Genomic DNA, 12,328 nt, shown 5'->3' with positions numbered 1-12,328 from the left:
TGTAGCACCCTGAGGATTCGGCTGCTACAGGGGTATTGCACCTCAACCCAGAGGTGTGATATTCCACTCCCGGGTAGGGAAGGAGTGTGGAACTGAGCTCGGTAGGCTGCATGCACTACACACATCCCATTTCCGAGGAGCAGACCGACGGTACTCCCACTTAGAAATGTGCAGGTACGACCGAGTCTGTTCCTGGCTGGAGTGGGAGGGGGGTGGTACATCCCAAGTAGTGTAGGGGCAGATAGGGGGAGCAGCCTGGGTAAAGATAGGAGCTCATTGGGTGCTGGTCACCTGAGCTCACACATAGAGGGTGTATATAAGGTGGGCACCAACTAAGAACAGGGTCAGTTGCAGAGAGGAAGTCAGCGAGCAGAGGAGAAGAGAGACCCAGAGTGAGAGAGGAGAAAGAGAGACCCAGAGAGGGAAACAGAAGAAAAGGACTCCAAGACCCCAAACTAAATCCCCGGGTGAAGAGTCGGCACAGGGTACCGGAACCCAAGCTGGTGGGGGCAAAAACACACCCCAGCCAGAGACCGGAGACCGGGGGCAGCGTTTGCCACGGTCACCCACCACATCCACCACGAAGGCATACCACGAGGAGGGTCAGGGAACCCAAGGCCAAGGGTCTCCCAACAGAAGGCCCGAGGGAGCTGGACCTGGGTGGATCAATAGTGGGGACGGCCAGAGAAAGGACAGAAGGAGAGCTCAGGGTCACGCTCCAGACTTATTTGGGAGTTGGCTGGATCCAGAACCTGGTGGACGCAGCACGGCTCGGGAGGTCACTCGAAGCTGGAGTGACCAGAACATCAGCAGTGAGTAAACATCCTAAACTGCATAACCCGACTCTGTCTCTGATTGCCGTCTACACTGCATCACCACAACTCCCATCCTCTGCACCTGATCCCCCTGAGGCTATACCCCACCCGTTGGGGGTTATATCACCAAAGCTGCACCTACACCACCAGTCTCAGCGGACCCTGCTGCAGCGGCGGCCACAGTGACCGCAACACAACGGGTGGCGTAGTCGACATTAAGAACTTAGTAACATCTGTAGGACTGCCACATACAACTGAGTTTGACACCCTGGGCACGGACCGGGTCACAGCCACTCGGAAGACTACAACTCCCATCTGATCCGGCTCCGGATATTCCCCCTAAAGAATATGGCCCAGGGGGCGCGTCAACTTTGGCGTAGTCGGCAGGATTACGTGCCTGCAACACCCGGGTACTGCGTGCCTGAAGGAAAGTGCAAGTTTACCTCAAGAAGAAGTCTCCTGCCGGTTCCGGAGGGTCCCCGCCATCGGACCCCATCACCAGTCGATTCCAGCCGGTTGTCCGCCATTAACCGCGTTTTCCCGCCATCTGCAGAGTTTCCCGCCACTGGGAAGCGATTCCCGCCATTTCCAAAGGTTTCCCGCCTTGGAAGAGCGGACGCCATTATGGGCGTGCCAGAGGGTGGCGAGAGGCCACCTCCCATCGTGGGCCAGGACCGAAAATGGCGCCAAAAGTGGAAACCGCCCCCACCAACAGAGACTGTGATGCTAGAGGTGTCTGTCAGCGTGAAAGAACCGCCCCTGGAGCTGACAATCACCAAGTGGCCCCGGGACCGCCCTCGAAGTGGGAGGAGACGAAAGAAAAGAACGAAGATGGGTGCCGCCTGGAGCAGTCTGGAGCGAGCGCACCCGGAGGCAGGAAGCCTGGAGAAGAGTAGCAGAGAAGCTCACCCGGAGATGGCGAGAGAGCAGAGCAGCACCGGCCCGCTGGCCAGGAGCCTGCTGGAAGAAGAGCAGAGCAGCACCGACCCGTTGGTCAGGAGCCTGCTGGAAACCACGACCCCACTAGGCCTAGTGGAGGTCCTTGCACAGCTCCCCCGAGACCGGGAGTGTGCACAGACTGCCCTGGAGGGCCTCGCACGGAGGATGGCCCGGGTACAGCGAGAGACATTGGCGGAGTGGAGCCGAGAGATGGCCCAGCAAACCAAGACCCGGAGCACGCCAGCCAAGATGAGGAGACAGACCGCCTCTGAGGATGGCGCGGGAGGACCCAAGGCCGGAGACGGCGCCGAGAAGGGAGCCGAACGAGTGGAGGCAGGTAAAGGGGACGTCTATACCCCAAACCAGGACACCGCTTACCTGCCCCAGCTCCCCGTCGCAGAGCCCGAAAGTCCCCCTGCTGTGCCCGAAAACGCCGTGTCACCGACGCAGACTAGGCCCCAACCGGAAGCCGCCGCCGCGACCCCTGTGACGCCATGCGCACCGACCCCGAGCGTGGCAAAACAGGAAGTAACAACAGCCTGGTCGCAGGGCCTAGAATTCCCGGGCGTCGCATCACCAACAGCGCCCCCTACCTCCGCGGAGCCTCCGGCCTGACCGCAAGGCCAGGTAGCCCAGGGCGCCGCCGTCCTAACGGTGCCCTTCACCTTCCAGGTGCCTCAGGCCTGGCCGCAAGGCCTGGGCAACCCGGGCGCCACCACCACCGCGCCCGCACCCGTAAAACCAAGGGTGCCGCGTCTGGGAGAGGACTTGTTTGCCCAGCACACGTGGCCGGACGGGCAGCCTTCCATCTGGCCCCAGAGGTATTATGAACTGGAGCACCAGAGGAGAGTTGGGGCCATGTGTGCACCCCTGATTCCGGTTCCGAAGCCCGTGATAAGGATCTCGCCCCTGCTTGAAGAGACCCAATTTGAGTGGGACCCCACCGGAGAAGACCTAATGGGGTTCACTCAAGAAACCAGGGCAGCTGCAGCGGAGCGTGCTGAGTGCTGCCGACAGCAGCTCGAGGAGTTTGCGAGGGAGCGGAGAGAGAGGCGGGTCCGGGAACAACAGGCCCAAATAAGGAGCGCCGAGCAGAAGAGCCGAACCAGGAGGGACCCCCGTGCAGCGCACAGTCCCCGCACCACCGGGACTGTAATAAAGTTTAACCTGCAGCATGGGTGGGGCTTCATCAGAGACAACAACACCCCCGGCGACGTCTTTGTCACGCGCAGAGATGTGGAGTCCCATCTGCCGGAGGGGCACAGAGGTCGTGACCTTTATATCGGGGACGAGGTCACCTTTACCCGGCACAAGTGTGCCAAAGGACCTTACGCCCTCCATGTGCATCGCCTGACAGAGGAGGAGCTGCGATGTGAGGAGGAAGAGCAAGAGGATCCGGACGGGTCTGAAGCTGAGATCCCCAAAGAAGGAGCAGGAGGAAGACGCTGTTGAGTACAGCGGAGCAGGTGCTGTAAATAGTTACCCGATCGGGGTACAAAGAAACTGTTATTGCTAATATAGTCCCCGTTGGGACCAGCTGAGTGAACTGTTTACCCGTCTACCCTTAATCCCACAGGCTGAGGACTGTGAGCAGCCATTCCCTGTCCCTCCTTACCTGGCCGAGGACTGAGAGCGGCCATACCCTTGTACATAGTTGCGCTTCCTAAAGCGCCCCCTACCGGTTTTATAGGAAAACCATTTTTCTAGAAAGACTGTCGCACTGTACCCGGTCACACGTTGCATAGTGACCGGAGGAGGAGCCAGAGGCGACGAGAAAGTTTTATATATATAATGTTTTATATATTTTATATGTTTATGAAAAATTTTGTATGTTATGTGATGTTTTTGTCTTACAGCCCGAGGACGTGCTGTGATTTACCAGGGGGGAATGTAGCACCCTGAGGATTCGGCTGCTACAGGGGTATTGCACCTCAACCCAGAGGTGTGATATTCCACTCCCGGGTAGGGAAGGAGTGTAGAACTGAGCTCGGTAGGCTGCATGCACTACACACATCCCATTTCCGAGGAGCAGACCGACGGTACTCCCACTTAGAAATGTGCAGGTACGACCGAGTCTGTTCCTGGCTGGAGTGGGAGGGGGGTGGTACATCCCAAGTAGTGTAGGGGCAGATAGGGGGAGCAGCCTGGGTAAAGATAGGAGCTCATTGGGTGCTGGTCACCTGAGCTCACACATAGAGGGTGTATATAAGGTGGGCACCAACTAAGAACAGGGTCAGTTGCAGAGAGGAAGTCAGCGAGCAGAGGAGAAGAGAGACCCAGAGTGAGAGAGGAGAAAGAGAGACCCAGAGAGGGAAACAGAAGAAAAGGACTCCAAGACCCCAAACTAAATCCCCGGGTGAAGAGTCGGCACAGGGTACCGGAACCCAAGCTGGTGGGGGCAAAAACACACCCCAGCCAGAGACCGGAGACCGGGGGCAGCGTTTGCCACGGTCACCCACCACATCCACCACGAAGGCATACCACGAGGAGGGTCAGGGAACCCAAGGCCAAGGGTCTCCCAACAGAAGGCCCGAGGGAGCTGGACCTGGGTGGATCAATAGTGGGGACGGCCAGAGAAAGGACAGAAGGAGAGCTCAGGGTCACGCTCCAGACTTATTTGGGAGTTGGCTGGATCCAGAACCTGGTGGACGCAGCACGGCTCGGGAGGTCACTCGAAGCTGGAGTGACCAGAACATCAGCAGTGAGTAAACATCCTAAACTGCATAACCCGACTCTGTCTCTGATTGCCGTCTACACTGCATCACCACAACTCCCATCCTCTGCACCTGATCCCCCTGAGGCTATACCCCACCCGTTGGGGGTTATATCACCAAAGCTGCACCTACACCACCAGTCTCAGCGGACCCTGCTGCAGCGGCGGCCACAGTGACCGCAACACAACGGGTGGCGTAGTCGACATTAAGAACTTAGTAACATCTGTAGGACTGCCACATACAACTGAGTTTGACACCCTGGGCACGGACCGGGTCACAGCCACTCGGAAGACTACAACTCCCATCTGATCCGGCTCCGGATATTCCCCCTAAAGAATATGGCCCAGGGGGCGCGTCATAAGCTCTTATGGTCAGCGGGGTCCTCTCTCTCCTGTAGAGTGTAAGCTCTTATGGTTATCGTGGTCCTCCCTCTCCTGTAGAGTGTAAGCTCCTATTGTCAGCTGGGTCCTCTCTCTCTTTCTCTCTCTTTCCTCTCTTCCCCACGTGAATTTTCAGAGTGACTACAAGCTTTCCAGCTTTGAGATTAGTGCTAATTTTCTTGAAAAAAATCACATTTTTTGCTGTACATTTCAGCCCAGCTGGAGAATTCAAATTTCAAAAGATTTTCTAATTTCTAGTATGAACAGATCATAAGCCGGATCTGTCTAATATTACATAGGTGATAAAGATAAAAAAAGATATGAAGTCCATTCACGTCTTTTTACAAAAAAAATAATCCTCATCTTGTTGACTTTTATGGGTCCAATAATTTGATTCAATACTATGCTCGACCTTGAACGTACTCAAGCTCTTGAAATACATTGATGACCTATATTGAAAACAATAGTCCAGGTGTTGTCAGCCTGGTGCTTCCTAATGTAGTAGAATTCTGTCTGCTCATGTGTCCTTGTCAGTTTGATACATTCTATCATTTTCCGCCTTTATTAATGCAAAGCTGTGGAATCCGGAATACAATTCTATAACAAATTATAGCTGTACCACACATGACAGGTGTACTGCATATACTTTAGATTACTGTTTGTTTATGCTATCATCTAATTATACAAGAATTTGTTACATACCTACATGCAAATGATTTCCCCAATGTGTGTGAGTTCTCATGAGTAATCATTCACTGTAAGGAAACTCACCTTTAAACTTTTGTAATCTTTTAAGTTAACAATACAGCTGCACATCTGGATGAATAAATGCCTATGTAGCATCGGCGTCTCTGCCCCGTTCTAGGCAGAGACGCCGTCCCTCTCACCTCCCCGCTACTGGCGCGGCGTCCTCCAGCGCTTCTCTCCCCGCTGCTTCCGGCACGCGCTCCTTCCCCGGCAGTGTGCTTAGGGCGCGCGCGCGCTCCCCCTCTCTTAAAGGGACCGCGCGCGCCATCCTAAGGAGTCCCCGGCCAATTGCCGGAGGACCTCCCATATAAAAGGCACCTCCTCCAAAATGGAGGTGCCCGAGCAATGTTGTAGCACTGTTCACTACTCTGCTTCAGCCCTCAGGTCCCGTTGCCAGTTACCTGCCAGATACCTGCCAGATTCCTGCCAGCTTGCTGTCTTGTTCCTGCCTGATATTCTGCTACCTGCCTGCTAGTCTGAGGTCCGACGGTCTGCCTTCCAACTCCTGTCAGTCTGTCTATGGACCAGCTTGCCCGCTCACCTGGGAGCGCTCATCTACTACCTGCCTGCTAGTCTGCCTGGAGGCTCCGCCGTCACGTGCTGTGACCACCTGCCTTTCCAGAGACTCTCGCCCGCTCACCTGGGAGCGCTCATCCGCTACCTGCCTGTTTGCCTACCTGGAGGATCCGCCGTCACAAGCTGTGACCACCCGTTTATCCAGAGACTCTCGCTTGCTCACCTGGGAGCACACATCTACCATCTGCCTGCTAGCCTACCGGGAGGCTCAGCCATCACAGGTCGTACCTACCCTTACCCAGAGACTGCCCCGGTCACTTGCCGTGACCCCCTGCCCGTTCATCCAGAGACTGTCCCGGTTACCTGCTGTGACTGCCTGCCCGTCTACCCTGGTCGCCACCCGCTCCCTTACAAGGACCGCCTCCTTGTATAGTAGCTCAGAGGTTCCGCCTCCCAGACCCGTTACAGTTTGCTCGGGCCATGGAACCCGGTGGCACCCAAGTTCCCTCGCTCTCGGACCTGTGTCATGAACTGTCCCGTCAGAGGTCCCAACAGGAGTCCATCCTGGGTCACCTGCGGAATGTCAATTCTCGCCTGGACACTCTGACTGCTCCACCAGCAACCACCGCCTGTGCCATGACCCGCAATCCGGCAGCTCCGCTGCCCACCAATACCATGGTATCCTACCCCGGACCCCGGCTTTCTGCACCTCCTCGCTTCGGAGGCGACCCCGCTCAGGATCGGGGCTTCATTAATCAGTGCACCCTGCACTTTGAACTCCTGTCCCACCAGTTTAACTCCGACCGGGCCAAAATTGCCTTCATCATGTCCCATCTCACCGGGGAGGCCCTGGCCTGGCTAAATCCTCTATGGGAGAGAGGAGACCCCCTGGTGTCCGACTTGCCTGCCTTTCTTACGGCTTTCCGGAAAGTCTTCGACGAACCCGGACGGAAGACCTCATCCGCATCATCACTGCTACGCCTCCGTCAGGGAAGTCTCACCGTGGGCCAATATGCCATACGGTTCCGTACCCTTGCCTCGGAGCTGGCCTGGGATAATGACGCTCTGGTATCCGTCTTCTGGGAGGGTCTGTCCGGCCGTATTAAGGATGAACTTGCCGGTCGGGACATTCCTACCACTCTCGATGACCTAATAACTCTTGCCACCCGGATTGACCTACGGTTCCAGGAGCGTGCCAAAGAGGTCACCCGTGAGAGGAGGTTTCCACGTCTAGCTCCTACTTTTCAGAAACCCGTCACTGCCTCCGTCTCTCCTCAGGTACACCCTTCTGAGCCTATGCAGGTCGACCAGACCAAGATGGTCGGTTCTCTCCAAGAATCTCGTCGAGCCGAGGGAAGCTGTTTCTATTGTGGCAGTATGAAGCACCTCATCCGTTCCTGCCCGGAAAAGCCGGGAGACACCAGTGTCTAGGACCACTCGGAGAGGTCATCCTAGACAAAAGTAAGCCCTCTCCGTCTCTGACCTTACCGGTCTCTATTGCTTGGGGAGAGAACCGTCTCTTTGAACTCGCCCATCTGGATTCTGGAGCTGCTGGAAACCTCATCTCCCAGTCTCTGGTAGAGAGATACCATATTCCCACCAAGTCCCTGGCTGAACCATTGTCAGTCGCCTCCGTGGATGGAAGACTTCTCTCGGAGACCATCCTGCTCGTCACTGAACCCATAACCCTGCAGGTGGGAATGCTGCACTCTGAGGAGATCTCATTCCATGTGCTGTCCGGACTTTCTCACTCCCTGTTGCTAGGTTTACCTTGGCTCCAGACACATGAACCCGTATTGAACTGGCGGTCCGGTGAAGTACTCCGATGGGGTCCTGACTGCCATAGGACCTGCCTGGTCCCGGTCCATCCACTTCGCCCTCAGCCTACTCCAGCTAGCTTACCTGGTCTCCCGGCTCCCTACTGGCCCTATGCGGACGTCTTCGGTAAGAAGGAAGCTGAGACGTTGGCACCCCATAGGCCATACGATTGCCCGATCGACCTGGTACCTGGCACCACTCCTCCCCGTGGGCGTATCTACCCGTTGTCTGCAGCCGAGACCCGGGCCATGTCTGAGTACATTGAAGAGAATCTGGCTAGGGGATTTATCCGAAAATCTACCTCCCCGGCTGGAGCCGGATTCTTCTTTGTCAAAAAGAAAGACGGCTCGCTACGTCCCTGTATTGACTACAGAGGACTCAATCTCATCACGGTAAAAAACAAATATCCCCTGCCACTCATCTCTGAATTGTTTGACCGTCTCAAGGGCGCCAGGATCTTCTCCAAGCTGGATCTACGAGGAGCGTATAATCTGGTCCGTATCCGTCAAGGAGACGAGTGGAAGACGGCATTCAATACCCGGGACGGTCACTACGAGTACCTTGTGATGCCCTTCGGTCTCTGTAATGCTCTCGCGGTCTTTCAGGAACTAGTCAACGACATCTTCCGTGACCTCCTGTACTCCTGCGTAGTAGTATACCTGGACGATATCTTGGTCTTCTCTCCGGTTCTCCCCACACACCGGAGGGATGTTCGTCAGGTCCTGCTTAGGCTTCGGCAGAACCACCTTTATGCCAAATACGAGAAGTGCCTCTTCGATCAGACCTCCCTTCCGTTCTTGGGCTACGTCATCTCCCAAACAGGTCTGCAAATGGATCCCGAGAAGCTCTCTTCCGTTCTAAAATGGCCTCGTCCTGAAGGTTTGAAGGCGATACAGCGATTCCTGGGCTTCGCTAATTACTATCGTCTTTTCATCCCACATTTCTCGTCTCGGACTGCTCCCATATCTGCACTTACCCGTAAGGGGGCTAACCCCAGGACATGGTCGCCTGAAGCCGAGGAGGCCTTCCTTTCCCTAAAGAAAGCCTTCGCCTCTGCTCCCGTCCTGCACCGTCCGGACTGTAATAAACAATTCTACCTGGAGGTTGATGCCTCCTCCTCCGGAGCCGGAGCGGTGCTCACCCAAAAATCTTCTACCGGGAGAATGGTAACATGCGGCTTCTTCTCCAAAATCTTCTCCTCGTCGGAGCGCAACTACTCCATAGGAGACCGTGAATTGCTAGCCATCAAATTGGCACTGGGGGAGTGGCGCTATCTGCTTGAAGGGGCTCTCTACCCGGTAATTATCTACACGGATCACAAAAACCTGGCATATCTCCAAAATGCCCAGAGACTCAATCCTCGCCAGGCCCGGTGGTCGTTGTTTTTTGCCCGCTTCGACTTCATTCTTCATTTCCGTCCAGCAGACAAGAACGTCAAAGCTGATGCCTTGTCACGGTCCTTCCTGTCTTCCGATCAAGAGGAGGAACCTACGCACATCATCGACTCCTCCAAGGTGATGAATGTGGCCCCCTTGGATCTGACTCGTCTTCAACCCGGTAAGACGTTCGTAGCTGTGCCGGATCGGGAGAGGGTTCTTCGCTGGGGACATTCTTCTAAACTAGCTGACCATGCTGGCCAAAAGAAGACCTTCCAACTTATTACCCGGCATTACTGGTGGCCTACCCTGTGTAAGGACGTGGTAGACTTCGTCGCGGCCTGTTCATCCTGTGCCCGTAACAAAGTTCCCCGACATCTACCAGCCGGCCATCTCCTGCCCCTTCCCGTACCTGCTGCTCCTTGGCAACACATCGCTATGGACTTTATCACCGACCTTCCAGTTTCTGCCGGTTGTACTGTCATTTGGGTTGTCGCTGACCGTGTTTCTAAGATGGCCCACTTCATTCCCCTGCCTGGTCTCCCGTCTGCACCCGAGCTGGCTAAAGACTTTATCCGCCACATCTTCCGTCTCCATGGTCTGCCCCTCCACATTGTGTCGGATCGTGGGGTTCAGTTCACCTCACGCTTCTGGAGAGCCACATGTAAGCTGCTGGACATTACCCTGGACTTCTCCTCCGCTTACCACCCTCAGTCCAATGGTCAAGTGGAGCGGATCAATCAGATCTTGACCAGCTACCTCCGGCACTTCGTTGATGCTCACCACTCGGACTGGGTGGATCTCCTACCATGGGCCGACTTCTCTTATAACAACCATGAGAGCGAATCCTCTTCCAAATCCCCGTTCTTTATAGTCGGTGGCCAACATCCCCGGATTCCACTTCCTGTCTCCGTTTCTGTGGACAACCCTGCTGCGGAGTCTCTTGTCAGCGAATTTTCTACTATTTGGGAGAGCACCAGGTCCGCTCTTCTTCTCTCCTCTGAGCGGATGACGAGATATGCTGATAAGAGACGTCTGGATCCGCCCCAATTCCATCCGGGAGACAAGGTTTGGCTCTCATCCAAACATGTGCGGCTCAAAGTACCCTCCTACAAGTTGGGTCCTCGATTCATCGGTCCCTTCGAAGTCCTCAGGCAAATTAACCCTGTGGCCTACAAATTAAAACTCCCGGCCACCCTACGGATCCCCAACTCCTTCCACGTATCTCTCCTCAAACCCGTTGTCTTTAACTTTTTTTTCCAAAAATCCAGGTGCCCCTCCTGCTCCGGTTTCCGCTGATGACATCTTTGAGGTAGAGAGTATTCTGGCCTCCAAGAGGGTAAGAGGAAAGACCTTTTTTCTGGTAGATTGGAAGGGGTTTGGTCCTGAGGAGAGAACTTGGGGAACCAGGGAGAACATCAACGCCCCGCTTCTCCTTGAAAAATTTCTTTCTGGCCAAAAAAAGAGGGGGCCTAAAGGGGGGGTACTGTAGCATCGGCGTCTCTGCCCCGTTCTAGGCAGAGACGCCGTCCCTCTCACCTCCCCGCTCCTGGCGCGGCGTCCTCCAGCGCTTCTCTCCCCGCTGCTTCCGGCACGCGCTCCTTCCCCGGCAGTGTGCTTAGGGCGCGCGCGCGCTCCCCCTCTCTTAAAGGGACCGCGCGCGCCGTCCTAAGGAGTCCCCGGCCAATTGCCGGAGGACCTCCCATATAAAAGGCACCTCCTCCAAAATGGAGGTGCCCGAGCAATGTTGTAGCACTGTTCACTACTCTGCTTCAGCCCTCAGGTCCCGTTGCCAGTTACCTGCCAGATACCTGCCAGATTCCTGCCAGCTTGCTGTCTTGTTCCTGCCTGATATTCTGCTACCTGCCTGCTAGTCTGAGGTCCGACGGTCTGCTTTCCAACTCCTGTCAGTCTGTCTATGGACCAGCTTGCCCACTCACCTGGGAGCGCTCATCTACTACCTGTCTGCTAGTCTGCCTGGAGGCTCCGCCGTCACGTGCTGTGACCACCTGCCTTTCCAGAGACTCTCGCCCGCTCACCTGGGAGCGCTCATCCGCTACCTGCCTGTTTGCCTACCTGGAGGATCCGCCGTCACATGCTGTGACCACCCGTTTATCCAGAGACTTTCGCTTGCTCACCTGGGAGCACACATCTACCATCTGCCTGCTAGCCTACCTGGAGGCTCAGCCATCACAGGTCGTACCTACCCCTTACCCAGAGACTGCCCCGGTCACTTGCCGTGACCCCCTGCCCGTTCATCCAGAGACTGTCCCGGTTACCTGCTGTGACTGCCTGCCCATCTACCCTGGTCGCCACCCGCTCCCTTACAAGGACCGCCCCCTTGTATAGTAGCTCAGAGGTTCCGCCTCCCAGACCCGTTACAGCCTATCGAAAGCTTTATTGTGTCATTCACAAAAAATAAATATTACAATGTAAGCAAATTCATTCAAAGGCAAGATGTGGTCTGGAGGGGAAAATTGGTTCGCTTCTGAAGAACTTGCTAATACAGGAATTACTTTTGTAGCAATCCTTACTAGTATTCCTTCACGTGGCAAACAGTGCACATCAAGACCTGATGGGAGGATCGAACAGGAAAGATGAAGGACAGTGTGTCATTTACTTTATATCTACCTTTTATTTGGGTAGATATAGTATCTGACGAGCGGGTGCTGTCCGCCCATTACACCACAGTCCGCCCATTTTGGGAGAACTGACTGAAACTGTTGTGAAATGGCCAAAGATCGCAATCTTACATTTACACAAACATTTTGCACTTTTTTAACAGCGTTTTACATCAGTTTTCTGACATTAAAGCTGTGATGAATCGTGGCCTTTCTCCACTACAGTTCCAGGTTTCGGCTCACCTCTTATCAGATTGGTTTGACAACTTCTGCAGTAAACCATGCTGGCGATCATTTTATATTGTTTTACCTAACACCTATTCCTGCAATCATTGATAAGCCCCTTGAACTTTTTTCTCACAATGGATGTTAAAGGGAATCTGTCACCACATTTGACCTATC

This window comes from Phyllobates terribilis, unplaced genomic scaffold (genome assembly GCF_046119375.1).
Source record: "Phyllobates terribilis strain yellow unplaced genomic scaffold, ASM4611937v1 Scaffold_7__3_contigs__length_470593459, whole genome shotgun sequence".
NCBI classification, from domain to species: Eukaryota; Metazoa; Chordata; class Amphibia; order Anura; family Dendrobatidae; genus Phyllobates; species Phyllobates terribilis.
This window is presented reverse-complemented; position numbering follows the sequence as displayed.